The sequence below is a fragment of the Lissotriton vulgaris genome, chromosome 5 (assembly GCF_964263255.1).
Source record: "Lissotriton vulgaris chromosome 5, aLisVul1.2, whole genome shotgun sequence".
In the NCBI taxonomy this organism is placed as follows: Eukaryota; Metazoa; Chordata; class Amphibia; order Caudata; family Salamandridae; genus Lissotriton; species Lissotriton vulgaris.
In genome coordinates this window covers 1,504,171,940-1,504,184,102 of record NC_141693.1, presented here as the reverse complement: position 1 = coordinate 1,504,184,102, position 12,163 = coordinate 1,504,171,940, and positions in this window count along the sequence as shown.

Here is a 12,163-nt window from a genome sequence, read left to right as displayed (position 1 = left end):
GGTACTGGAACCAGGAAAAAAAACAAAGCCTCTGTAAACAGTTTACAAAGGCATGTAAACATGCAAATGGTCTTTAACGACCTGTCAAAAACTCGGGTGTGCCGGAGATAAGACTCCAGACACTGCCCAGCCCACAACAGCTCCAGATGCACTGCAGCAGCAAGGGCTGGGCAGAAGTTTGACAGGGAATGCGAGAACCACTTTGTATCACTCCGCCATAAGTGTGGCAGGGTATGCTCAGACGTGAGCCCCTTGCTCACTTTGCCACTGGATTCAAGCAAGCCGGGCTGAACACGGCTGGAATGCCAGAAACCGGTCCTCGGAAGCTTTTTTCCGGTCCAGGGAAGGCATGGCTTGGCAGTTCGGGCTGGACTGTTCCCATGAGGCACAGGGTCAGACTGATTTGCATATAGCCATGTCTGAACTGGGGTGGCAGAGTGGGCTAAAGAACGGTGATGGATTAAACCCATATCTTTTGACTGGGTGTGAGTGTTTGATTGGTTCAGATGCTCCGTCCATTACCACCCCCTTTTGTACCGCTTTTGGCCGCCATAAGTGTGACGTGAGTCCCTTGCTCACTTTGCCACTGGATTCAAACAAGCCGGGCTGAAGACTGCTGGAATACCAGAAACCGGTCCTCGGAAGCTTGTTTCCGGTCCAGGGAAGGCATGGCTTGGCTTGGCAGTTCGGGCTGGACTGTTCCCATGAGGCACAGGGTCAGACTGATTTGCATATAGCCATGTCTGAACTGGGGTGGCAGAGTGGGCTAAAGAACGGTGATGGATTAAACCCAGATCTTTTGACTGGGTGTGAGCGTTTGATTGGTTCAGATGCTCCGTCCATTACTACCCCCTTTTGTACCGGTTTTGGCCGCCATAAGTGTGACAGGGTATGCTCAGACGTGAGTCCCTTGCTCACTTTGCCACTGGATTCAAGCAAGCCGGGCTGAAGACGGCTGGAATGCCAGAAACCGGTCCTCGGAAGCTTGTTTCCGGTCCAGGGAAGGCATGGCTTGGCAGTTCGGGCTGAACTGTTCCCATGAGGCACAGGGTCAGACTGATTTGCATATAGCCATGTCTGAACTGGGGTGGCAGAGTGGGCTAAAGAACGGTGATGGATTAAACCCAGATCTTTTGACTGGGTGTGAGTGTTTGATTGGTTCAGATGCTCCGTCCATTACCTCCCCCTTTTAGCCGCCATAAGTGTGGCAGGGTATGCTCAGACGTGAGTCCCTGGCTCACTTTGCCACTGGATTCAAGCAAGCCGGGCTGAAGACGGCTGGAATGCCAGAAACCGGTCCTCTGAAGCTTGTTTCCGGTCCAGGGAAGGCATGGCTTGGCAGTTCTGGCTGGACTATTCCCATGAGGTACAGGGTCAGACTGATTTGCATATAGCCATGTCTGAACGGGGGTGGCAGAGTGGGCTAAAGAACCGTTATGGATTAAACCCAGATCTTTTGACTGGGTGTGAGTGTTTGATTGGTCCAGATGCTCCGTCCATTACCACCCCCTTTTGTACCGCTTTTGGCCGCCATAAGTGTGGCAGGGTATGCTCAGACGTGAGTCCCTTGCTCACTTTGCCACTGGATTCAAGCAAGCTAGGCTGAATACGGCTGGAATGCCAGAAACCGGTCCTCGGAAGCTTGTTTCCGGTCCAGGTAAGGCATGGCTTGGCAGTTCGGGCTGGACTGTTCCCATGAGGCACAGGGTCAGACTGATTTGCATATAGCCATGTCTGAACTGGGGTGGCAGAGTGGGCTAAAGAACGGTGATGGATTAAACCCAGATCTTTTGACTGGGTGTGAGTGTTTGATTGGTTCAGATGCTCCGTCCATTACCTCCCCCTTTTAGCCGCCATAAGTGTGGCAGGGTATGCTCAGACGTGAGTCCCTTGCTCACTTTGCCACTGGATTCAAGCAAGCCGGGCTGAAGACGGCTGGAATGCCAGAAACCGGTCCTCTGAAGCTTGTTTCCGGTCCAGGGAAGGCATGGCTTGGCAGTTCGGGCTGGACTGTTCCCATGAGGCACAGGGTCAGACTGATTTGCATATAGCCATGTCTGAACTGGGGTAGCAGAGTGGGCTAAAGAATGTGATAGATTAAACCCAGATCTTTTGGCAGGGTGTGAGTGTTTGATTGGTTCAGATGCTCCGTCCTTTACCACCCCCTTTTGTACCGCTTTTGGCCGCAATACGTGTGGCAGGGTATGCTCAGATGTGAGTCCCTTGCTCACTTTGCCACTGGATTCAAGCAAGCCGGGCTGAAGACGCCTGGAATGCCAGAAACCGGTCCTCGGACGCTTGTTTCCAGTCCAGCGAAGACATGGCTTGGCGACTGACATCATCCGTAACTTTCTTATGGGCACTACATTTCATGATCGCTACTTGCAATGGCAAAGTAAGAGATTCAAGTAGTTCATTCACCAACTGCCCATGCTGGATCTTCGTTCCATGCGAAGTCAAGAACCCTCGTTCACGCCACAAACGTCCAAAGCTATGAGCCACGCCAAAAGCATATTGACTGTCAGTATACACATTCACTCGTTTTCCTTTCGCCAACACACATGCTCTCGTTAATGCAATCAACTCCGCTGCTTTTGCTGAATTATGTGGGATACGTGCAGCTTCAACAATCATATGCAAAGTCGTAACAGCATATGCCGCAGTTGTATCACCATTCGGCAACTTAAAGCACGAACCATCAACCCACAAAGTACCATCACACTCCGGAAGAGGAGTATCCCTAAGGTCTATTCTCCCTTTCGTTTCTTCTTCAGTTCTCAGAAAACAATCATGTTGTTCTTCAATATCTGTCTCAACTGAAATTGGCAACAACGTGGCTGGATTCTACCTGTTGCATCGTTTAATGTGCACATGACTCGCTAACAAGGTCAACTCGTAACCCGACAACCGAGCACTAGTTAAGTGCTGTGTCTTGGTACAGTTCAACAAGATATCCACTGCATGTGGAACCATTACCACTAACCTATTATCTATAACCAACCCAGCAGACTGTCGAATTGAAACAGCCGCTGCTGCTGTAGCTCTCAAGCAACTCTGCAACGCTCTAGCTACCGGATCCAAAGTCGACGAAAAGTACGCACATGGGTGTTGCTTATCGCCAAACGTCTGAGTCAAAACTGACAATGCACATCCCTCTCTCTCGTGAACATACAATGTGAAAGGCTTACTGTAGTCGGGAGTACCCAACACAGGAGCCGAACACAACGCATTGCGTAATTCAGAAAAGCTCTTTTGACATTCGTCAGTCCAAGGAATAGGATTTGGAGTATCCTTAACAGTAAGAGCTATCAAAGGTTTCGCTAACAAAGAAAAATTAGGAATCCAGTGTCTACAGTACGACGTAATACCCAAAAACGCGCGTACTTCTCTCTGTGTCTTAGGAACGCTCATTTTTGCAATGGCTTGAATTCTTTCTGGGGTCAGTTTCCTTCCCTCCTTCGATAAGAGGTGACCTAAGTAGGTTACTTCTTGTCGACAATATTGCAACTTGGAGAGAGAAACTTTGTGATGAAAATCAGACAAGTGGCATAACAAGGACAACGTGGCTTCCCTACAAATCTCTTCAGTATCAGCGGCAACTAACAAGTCATCAACATACTGAATAAGGGCTGCACCATCAGGTAAAACCAACAGATCAAGTTGCGTTTTCAAAGCTTGACTATAGATCGATGGACTCTCGCAATAGCCTTGAGGAGCGCGCTTAAAGCGGAAACTTCGTCCTCCTAAAGAGAATCCAAAAATTTCTCTACTTTCCATGCAATCGGGACGCTGAAGAAAGCCTTCTTCAAGTCAATCACCGAAAACCACGTGGCAGTAGCCGGAATCAGAGTCACAAAGCGGTAATATCAGGCACAACAGGAAATTGTGGAACAACAATCTTGTTCACTTCGCGAAGATCGATCACAAACCTATATACAGAAGGCTGTGAAGAATCAGTTCTCTTCAGAACAGGCAGAACGGGACTATCGCACACATTACCTCTCGTTTCCTCAATGACACCCTTTTCGATCAGATCATAAATGATCGCTAAAAGCGCACGCTCACCATCACTCGAAATACGGTACTGTGGAATACGTGGTAACTTAGCATTCGCCTTCAGTGTCACAACATATGGAGGAATTTCCAGTAGGCCCACATCGTTCGGACCAGTAGCCAACAATGAATCGGGCAAAGAAGACAATTCAGGTGGAAGTCTGTCTTGCGACATGTACATCGGAGAGATCACTCTCTCGCCTAAGGTAAGATGTACTCCTGACGGAGAACAATACAGCGTCGCATACAATCTCTTCAATAAATCTAATCCCAACAAATTCTCATTACAACCTGTAGTCAAAAGAAGGGGTGCTACGAACTTACGAGGTCCAACAGAAAGAGGCAATGGAGCAGAAATCGGATTTGTAACCGGGGCGCCAGAAAAACCTACAGAAACATTGTCAAAGCCAGACAAAGGTGCGCCAAGGAGTTTAGAGTGCATAATAGAACTCTTTGTAGCACCAGTATCTAGCAGAAAAGGTTCTGACACACCTGATGCAATCACTTTAACATAAGGTCCACTCTGATCTACTGGAACTGAAACAACTCCCTCTCTTTGTCCATGGCTGTCCTAACAATCATTACCATCCACTTCCTCACCTTCAACATAGTAATCATCCATATAGTACTGTGCTGTCCCACCAGACGAACCTTGCTGCTGATCAAAACTATTCATTGAGGTCTGTGGAGGCAAAGAACGTCCGTTTTGTCCTCGACCTCTACCTCTAGGCACCTGTTGAGCACCCCTACCTCTCACACCAGAAGCACCATTTGTGCGCTGTAACAAAACCGGACAACTATTCTTGAAATGACCCTCTTCTTTGCAATACGCACACTGATTAGGCCCATACGGGAAACGCTGTTGAGAAGACTCGTTCCTTTGCGAGTTTCTCGAATATTGCTGAGGTTGCTGATAATCGCGTTGATTATTAGTACGGGGTGGATAAGCTTGTTGTAGAAGAACTTTAGTCTTCAATTCTTTAGTCTTCTTATCCGCTTTCTCTAACTCATCTTTGCACCTATTTTCATAGTACTGGGCCATAGCGAAAATCTGCGCTGACGTAGAAACAGCCCAAGCACTCTCGGAATCCTTCAACTTAGTGCACAACTCAGGAAGCAGATTATGTACAAATTTGTCAACAAACAATCTCTGGCCATCTTCAGTAGCCATATCCTGACCACTATGGTCTACAAAAGTTTCTTCAAACCGCGTGAAAAAGTCGGACACCGTCTCGTCTTTCTTCTGCTTACAAGCAGACAACTTGTCCCAATTAACACGCACTTCAGGCATTAAAGTCTTCATGTAGTTAATTATCCTACCGGGAAGTTGAGTAATAAGATCTTCAGGCTTAGCACCTCCAACTTGTCTATCATTCGCAGCAACAATATTAACCCATGTATCAGCCAATTCATGATCATGATCGGTATGTCGAATCATACTCCAGATAGGCTGTGGGACGACATCACCAAACAACATATCTATGTCCGCTAAATTCATGATACACGAACCCACAGTTTGAGTGAGCTCTTTATAATATTCCGCCGGATTTTTGCGCGGATCAGGTAAAGACTGCTTAAGTGCTAAGACTTCCGCACGCTTCCAAGGAACATGTACCCAAACTCGCTGAAAGTGTGGAAGAATAGGCGGATTAACAGTTGCATCACCAGCCCTCCAAACTGGAGGAACCTCACGCATCGGATATTGATGCGCTTTTCTCCTAACTGACGAATCAGGCTCAAACAATCGCTCAGAAGGGGTATTATTACAAAACAACAACAACGTCACAATTGCTCTCTCAACGTCATGGAGACTCACAATGGTCCCTTTCGCAAACTCGGAACGCACTCGATACAATTCTTCAGGAGCTTTACCAACTTCGTCAACCCATTGTTCATGGAGGAACACACACATCATCTCAAAGACGTATCGCTGTGTCGGGGCTTCCCATTGGCGAAAAGCTTCCGTAACACTTCCAATATCGTACTGAGAAGTGTACGTAACCCATCTACGCGCCATGTGATCCAAAACTGTACGCTCGTCTATACCAGGCAACTGACTACGTGATTGTTTACGCTCACTAGCTGGAGACATACCCAATTAACCCAACAAAGGAGAAAGAAAACCAGAAAAAGCAGCAGTCATTCTCTGTCTAGTAGAAGGAGAAGATGGAAGAATAAGAGAAGATGGAATAATAGTAGAAGAATCCAAAGTTGGAACAGGAGGAGTATTATAGGTAGGCGTAGGAGTAGCAGACTAAGAAGGAAGCAAAGTTGGCGGCCACTGAGGAGGCTGCGCCAAAGGAACAGTAGCCAATGGAAGAAGAGCTGGCTGTGGAGGAATTGCAGGTGGCACAACAACCGGAGGTTGCACAGCCACAACTGGTGGCGGTGGTGCCATAGCACTTTGTGCATAAGGGGGTGGCGAACTCAATAGATGCGACATTAAAGGATCTTTCGCAAGATCTTTCTTTTCTTCCTGTTCTTTAGGCGGTAAAACTGGATAGCATCTATCTACCGCTACCTTCTTAACTCTGAGCATCTGTTTGCTCTCTTGCTCTTCCTCGTTATCCCTATACGCTATAGCAGCTTGCACCATTGACATACCTCGTTCTCGTTTATTCTTCTTCACTAATTTAATTTCTTTCTGTTTAGCTTCTTTGCGCCATATGCGGAAAAAGTCAAACATTGCCGGCCGGGCTTTCTTCTTAAACAGTTTCACTTCGAGATTGTCTAGAATCTCAGTTTCAAAACTACCATAACGGGGCCACTGTAGGACACCGTCTTTTCTCATATATTTCACCCAGATCTCATTATAACTAATAGGGCCCACACCATGCTTCACGTATAATTCATATGTAGGATGTTCCAATTGGAGGAACCGGACACGAATCCTCTAACCGGAAATCCTTAGAACAACCACAACTAAATAACTTTCCAAATCTGCTAAGACCAGGCATCTTGCTCACTAGTCTAGCTTCAAACTACAAGGGAAATCTGAAAATGATAATCTCGCGAATACACGAGTCCCTTGGCTTTGGGGCCTGCAGGTACCAAATCAAAGAGATCCACTAAAGGGATACCACAACAAGCTAAGGACTAGGAGACGCTCCACTCATACTTAACTGAAATGTCGATGGCGTCACCAGAAAACCCGTCAATCGTCTCGCTCTACAAACGTCTAAGGCTCCAAGACAGGGCGACAGTCAGGGCAGCAGTCCTTCGTAGCCGTCGGAAAGCGAGGAACCTCGCAGCAAAGACTTTCGGACCACGACGACATACAGGGGTCGATGAAGTGGTTGGCCTTCCTCCAGAATTTCCACACGAAGCTCTCCACGATCTTCAGGCTTGGACCGGTACCGCTGAAGTCGCCCCACAGTGGGCGCCAACTGAAAGACCGGGTTTTAGAACCCAGCGGCGTCAGGGAAAACGCCCGATGCCTTCGAGTTCCCCTGCCTTGCAAACAGAGACACGGGACACTTCTTGATGATGTCAAAGGCCAACGTTTATTGGTTGCAACCAGGAACAAAGGTCTACGAAGCACACACGGGTGGTTTGCTAGAGACTGCACAAATTCAATGAGCGGAGCATGGTCTTTTATGCCAAAAATCAAGCCTCAGGCAACATTCCAAATTAGCATTGGGTTCATACAAACTGACCAATAGAAACATGACATTTTAAAAGTAGCGTATGACGACAATCCCACTTTCCGTTGTCCAGCCCACCAGAAATGACCAAGCACATTCCAATATCCTGTTCAGTCAGGCCGGACAAACCCATCATAAAACCCTCAACCCAAATCAGTGATTATGTCGTAAAGGAAGGAGCAGAAACAGATTGGTAGCAAGATAGAAAGTTGGTGCAGTGTACTATAAACTTTGACATGTCCTGCTCTTTGATCTTTATCTGACCAGCTGCCTAACAAGGAACTGGCTCAACGAGGTCAGCCTCGGGCAAGGGAGTAAGTTCGGCCAGGTCATTCAGAAGTCAGCTAAGGTGTACGTGTCCCCAAACACTCGTTCGGCCGTAGTCATCGGCCTATGTGAGGGCAACTACACAAAATGGCTGCCGTACACAAAATGGAACCCAAAGGTTTGAACGAAATCTCTAAATACGTAGTGTTCTCATTGATCGATTAATGCAAAAACACTTGTACATACCGCACTCGTGATTTGCGGTCTGCTGACTCCAAAATCGTCTATTTCCGACGACCTTTATTGAACGGGTTTGGAACCACCGAACCACAGACCCTCAAACCACAGAACTACAACCCTTGTCAACCAAAAACCCATACCCACCCTGAAAATACGCTTGCCACCCAAAAGCCCACACCCACCCTAAACATACCCTTGCCACCCAAAAGCTCACACCCATCCTAAACCCTAAAATCATCCTTCCTACCCAAAAACCCATACCCACCCTAAACTCTACCATTACCCTTGCCACCCAAAAACCTGCACGCACCCTAAACCTTAAAAATACCCGTGCCACACAAAAACCCATACTCACCGGTATATATATAATACACTTACCTGCGAAAAAACCTAATTTTCGTAGTAAAATCATGCATGGTAAAGGCATATTCATTGTAAAGGTCTGCTTGGTAAATACTTTGTTGTAAAGGCAATTTTCCTAAAGAGCCCTTCTATGCAGCTAGTTGGAAATGGCCCTTTCTGCAGGGTCACCCACAAACCTTTTGCCTTCATCCTCCCCTTTTTGCTGATCTCATTTTTGTTGGACTTAGGACTCTGTGCACTTTACCACTGCTAACCAGTGCTAAAGTGCCTGTGCTCTCTCCCCTAAACATTACTTGATTGGATTATCCACAATTGGCATACTTTAATTACCGATAGGTCCTTAGTAAAGTGCACTACATGTGCTGAGGGTCTGCAAATTAAATGCGACTAGTGGGCCTGCAGAAATGATTGCACCACAAACTGTCACGTACCTATGGAATTGTAATAAAAAAATTATCTTTAATGGTAAAGTCAAATTTATCACAACAATTTTAAAAATGCCACTTTCAGAAAGATGCCATTTTTGTTTTTGTGTCCAATACACGTCTGGGGTGGGCGACATCTGGAGTTTGTTCATTTCCTCTAGACAGCCACACACAATGGGAGATTAGGTGTGACTTGCTGCGCCATCCACATCCTGATGGGGCATTATTTGGCACAGTCTCGCACTTACACCTAAATAGGCTGTATCCTGTCCCCACACAAAGGACTGCTTAGTGAGCCCAGGAAGAAAGGGTGGCCCCTCTGTGCACTTCAAAGACCTTCTTAGAAGTCTCCCCATTTCAAAGGCACCACGGAGTATCAGAACTGGACCTCTGACCCTACCACTTCTGTACACTACAGGACCTGTGAAATCTCTATCTAGATAGCGGGAGGACTGTTGTGCTGCTAAAGGACTGCCACACTGAAATAACTGCTTTTCTGTTGTACTGCCCTGCTGCCTGCTACCCTCTCCCTCCCCGTCCGACTGAGATGAACTGGAGCCATCTCACTTGAACCCAGAGTGACTCCAACAGCATGCTGGCTTGCCCCCTGTTCTAAGTCCGAAGGACATCAATGACTTCACCTCACCATGCTACAGTGCCTGGGCTTTGCTTGCTGCAGGTATTGCCCTGTTAAGTGGTGCCAACCCAGTTCTGGTCCCTTGGAAGTGGGTTTTAAGTGTTGCTACATCAAAAATCAACACATCAAAACCGTTGCGCTGATTGTAACAGACACATCTCTATCGACGTTGATGCATCTCAGCAGCTGTGTGGATCGAGTACATCACTTTGACTGTTCAACGATGTTGTGCCGCTCAAAACTGGTACACCTCCATGGACGATGACGACCTATCGCTGCGGAGATCGAGGTCATCGCTTCCCTGACAGCTCGATGCACCGTCTCCATACCCGACCCATCCTCGACTTTGTGCAGCTCCTCTGCTCCCAGCATTGTCTTCGATGGCAACGCACTCAATGCACTTTTTCAGTGGGCGACGACTGCTCCCTGTATCCAACCACCATTCCATTGTGTGGCGACCTGAATCTTTGGACCTACCCTGGTCTAGCGCGACCAGATAGCCCCAGTTGGCACTTTAAGCACTACAATTTCATTTAATCTTTAAAATATCATAACTCTGATTATATTTATTGGATTTTGTCATTTAGTTCTTAAAAATATAAACAATTTTTCTAAAGTGGTGTGGAGACTTTTTGTGTTGTTTTCACTGTGTTACTGTTTGAAGTGTAGCACATATACTTTACACATTACCTCTTACTTTAAGCCAGACTACTCTGTGCCAAGCTACCACAGGGTGAGCACAGGTTCATTTATGGTGTGTATCTGACTTTCTCTGACTAGGATTGTGGTACCTGGCTGTACAGGGTGCATACCTCTGCCAACCAGAAATCCAATGTCTAACAGTGCTACAGAACCTTCCACTTACCTGGTTCTTGCTGGTTGGTCTAAATCCCGAAGTGGACGTGTTTGCATTTGGACATTGCCATCATCACCACAATATTATTATACCTAATCTTTTTGTTGTTCTTCCCTTTCTAGAGGAAAAGACATAGGGACCTGAATGAAAGCTTTGCATTGAGCTACAGACTTTAGCAGAAGCATGCATTTTTGTCTAGAATCGACTAGAGCCATAAGATGTTGAAATTCACTTTGCAGTGAGGGTGATGGTTCTTCCGCTGGTGATACAGGCTGAGGAACTCTGGATAGAAATATAGAATCATTTATTTGACCGAGTTGACAAAATCGAGTGGAAATAGCACTGCAGGAGGTTGAGGAACAAATAAAGTATGGCTTTAGTATAGAGGATAATAATGCCTGCTATGTCTATAATACATTTCCTCTTAATCTATTCTTTCCCTTCCAGGCACAAAATGTATATTTAGCATGTAAGGCCCAGTTACTTGTCCTGGTTCATATTTGCCGCCCTCTCTTCCCCCTCGCCTCTTCACCTTCTTCGCCCTAGCCCCCACCTCCACGGCCAACAGACAGCGGCCACTTCCCCCCCCTCCAGTAAGACCTGCACCGAAGCTCGCGAGCCACAAGAGGGCTGCGCAGGGGTGAGTGGGGGCCTGAGGAGCCTCAGGAGGCAGAGGTGCAAGTGGTGCGGCAGCCAAGCAGCAAGTGGTGTGGCAGCCAAGCAGCGACACAGGCAAGTGGGCAGGAGCGTTGGTGGGACACTGCCTTTTTAAAATCAGTCTACCAATCAGAGGGTCTGCTAAAGGGGGCAAAAGGCTCAGACCATCAAACCTCCCAAAAAAGGAAACGAGTGCATGACTAAGAACATTACTATCACCTTTGCTAACCCAGAATCCATTAAGCCCCCTGGACCCCGGGACCGAATTGCAGCCGGACCATCTCAAGATATGGCATGAATCAACACCCATGCAGTTCCCAATCGACTCCAAGGCTGTAACATCTGCTCCTAGAATGTGTTCGGGCTTAGCACAAAACTTGAAGATCCAGGCTTCAGGGTATTTATTTTATAGTATAAAAATCTTCTTTTCCAGGAAACTTGGATGATTAACCCTACTCCCATAACCGGATACAAGAAATTTCCAGAGGCCCGCCGAAAAGGCAGGAAAACTAGGGAGAGCCAAAGGAGGTCTTTCAATGTTTGTCTCAACCGATATTCCATGGCAAGCTTCAATAATAGACCTCGAGTCCTCTTGGCTGCAATGTGTCAAACTCGAAGCCCAGCCTCTCACTTGTCTGCTGATACTTAACATCTATATTCATCCAGTGTTCAGCTGGAAAAAGATATGTGTAGACCACTTATTAGCAACAATGACAACTCTAAAACTCGCCTACCAGGATGCAAATATCATCCTGTTAGGGGACTTTAATATGAACTTACTACAAGCCATTAACGAGCGTACACACGCACCGAATCAACGAGATACGCTCCGCAAGAGATGTACGGCCAGTCTGGCGGAGCTTTCAATGAGAATGCTAAATGGGAGCAGTCCGACAGACTGTCCAGGCGCACACACCAGGATTACCAACAAATCAGCTTCAACAATAGACTACACCTTCGCAGATCACGAGTACTTCCCTTTTATCACCAATTTCCAAATATTGGATAGGACCAAAAGCGA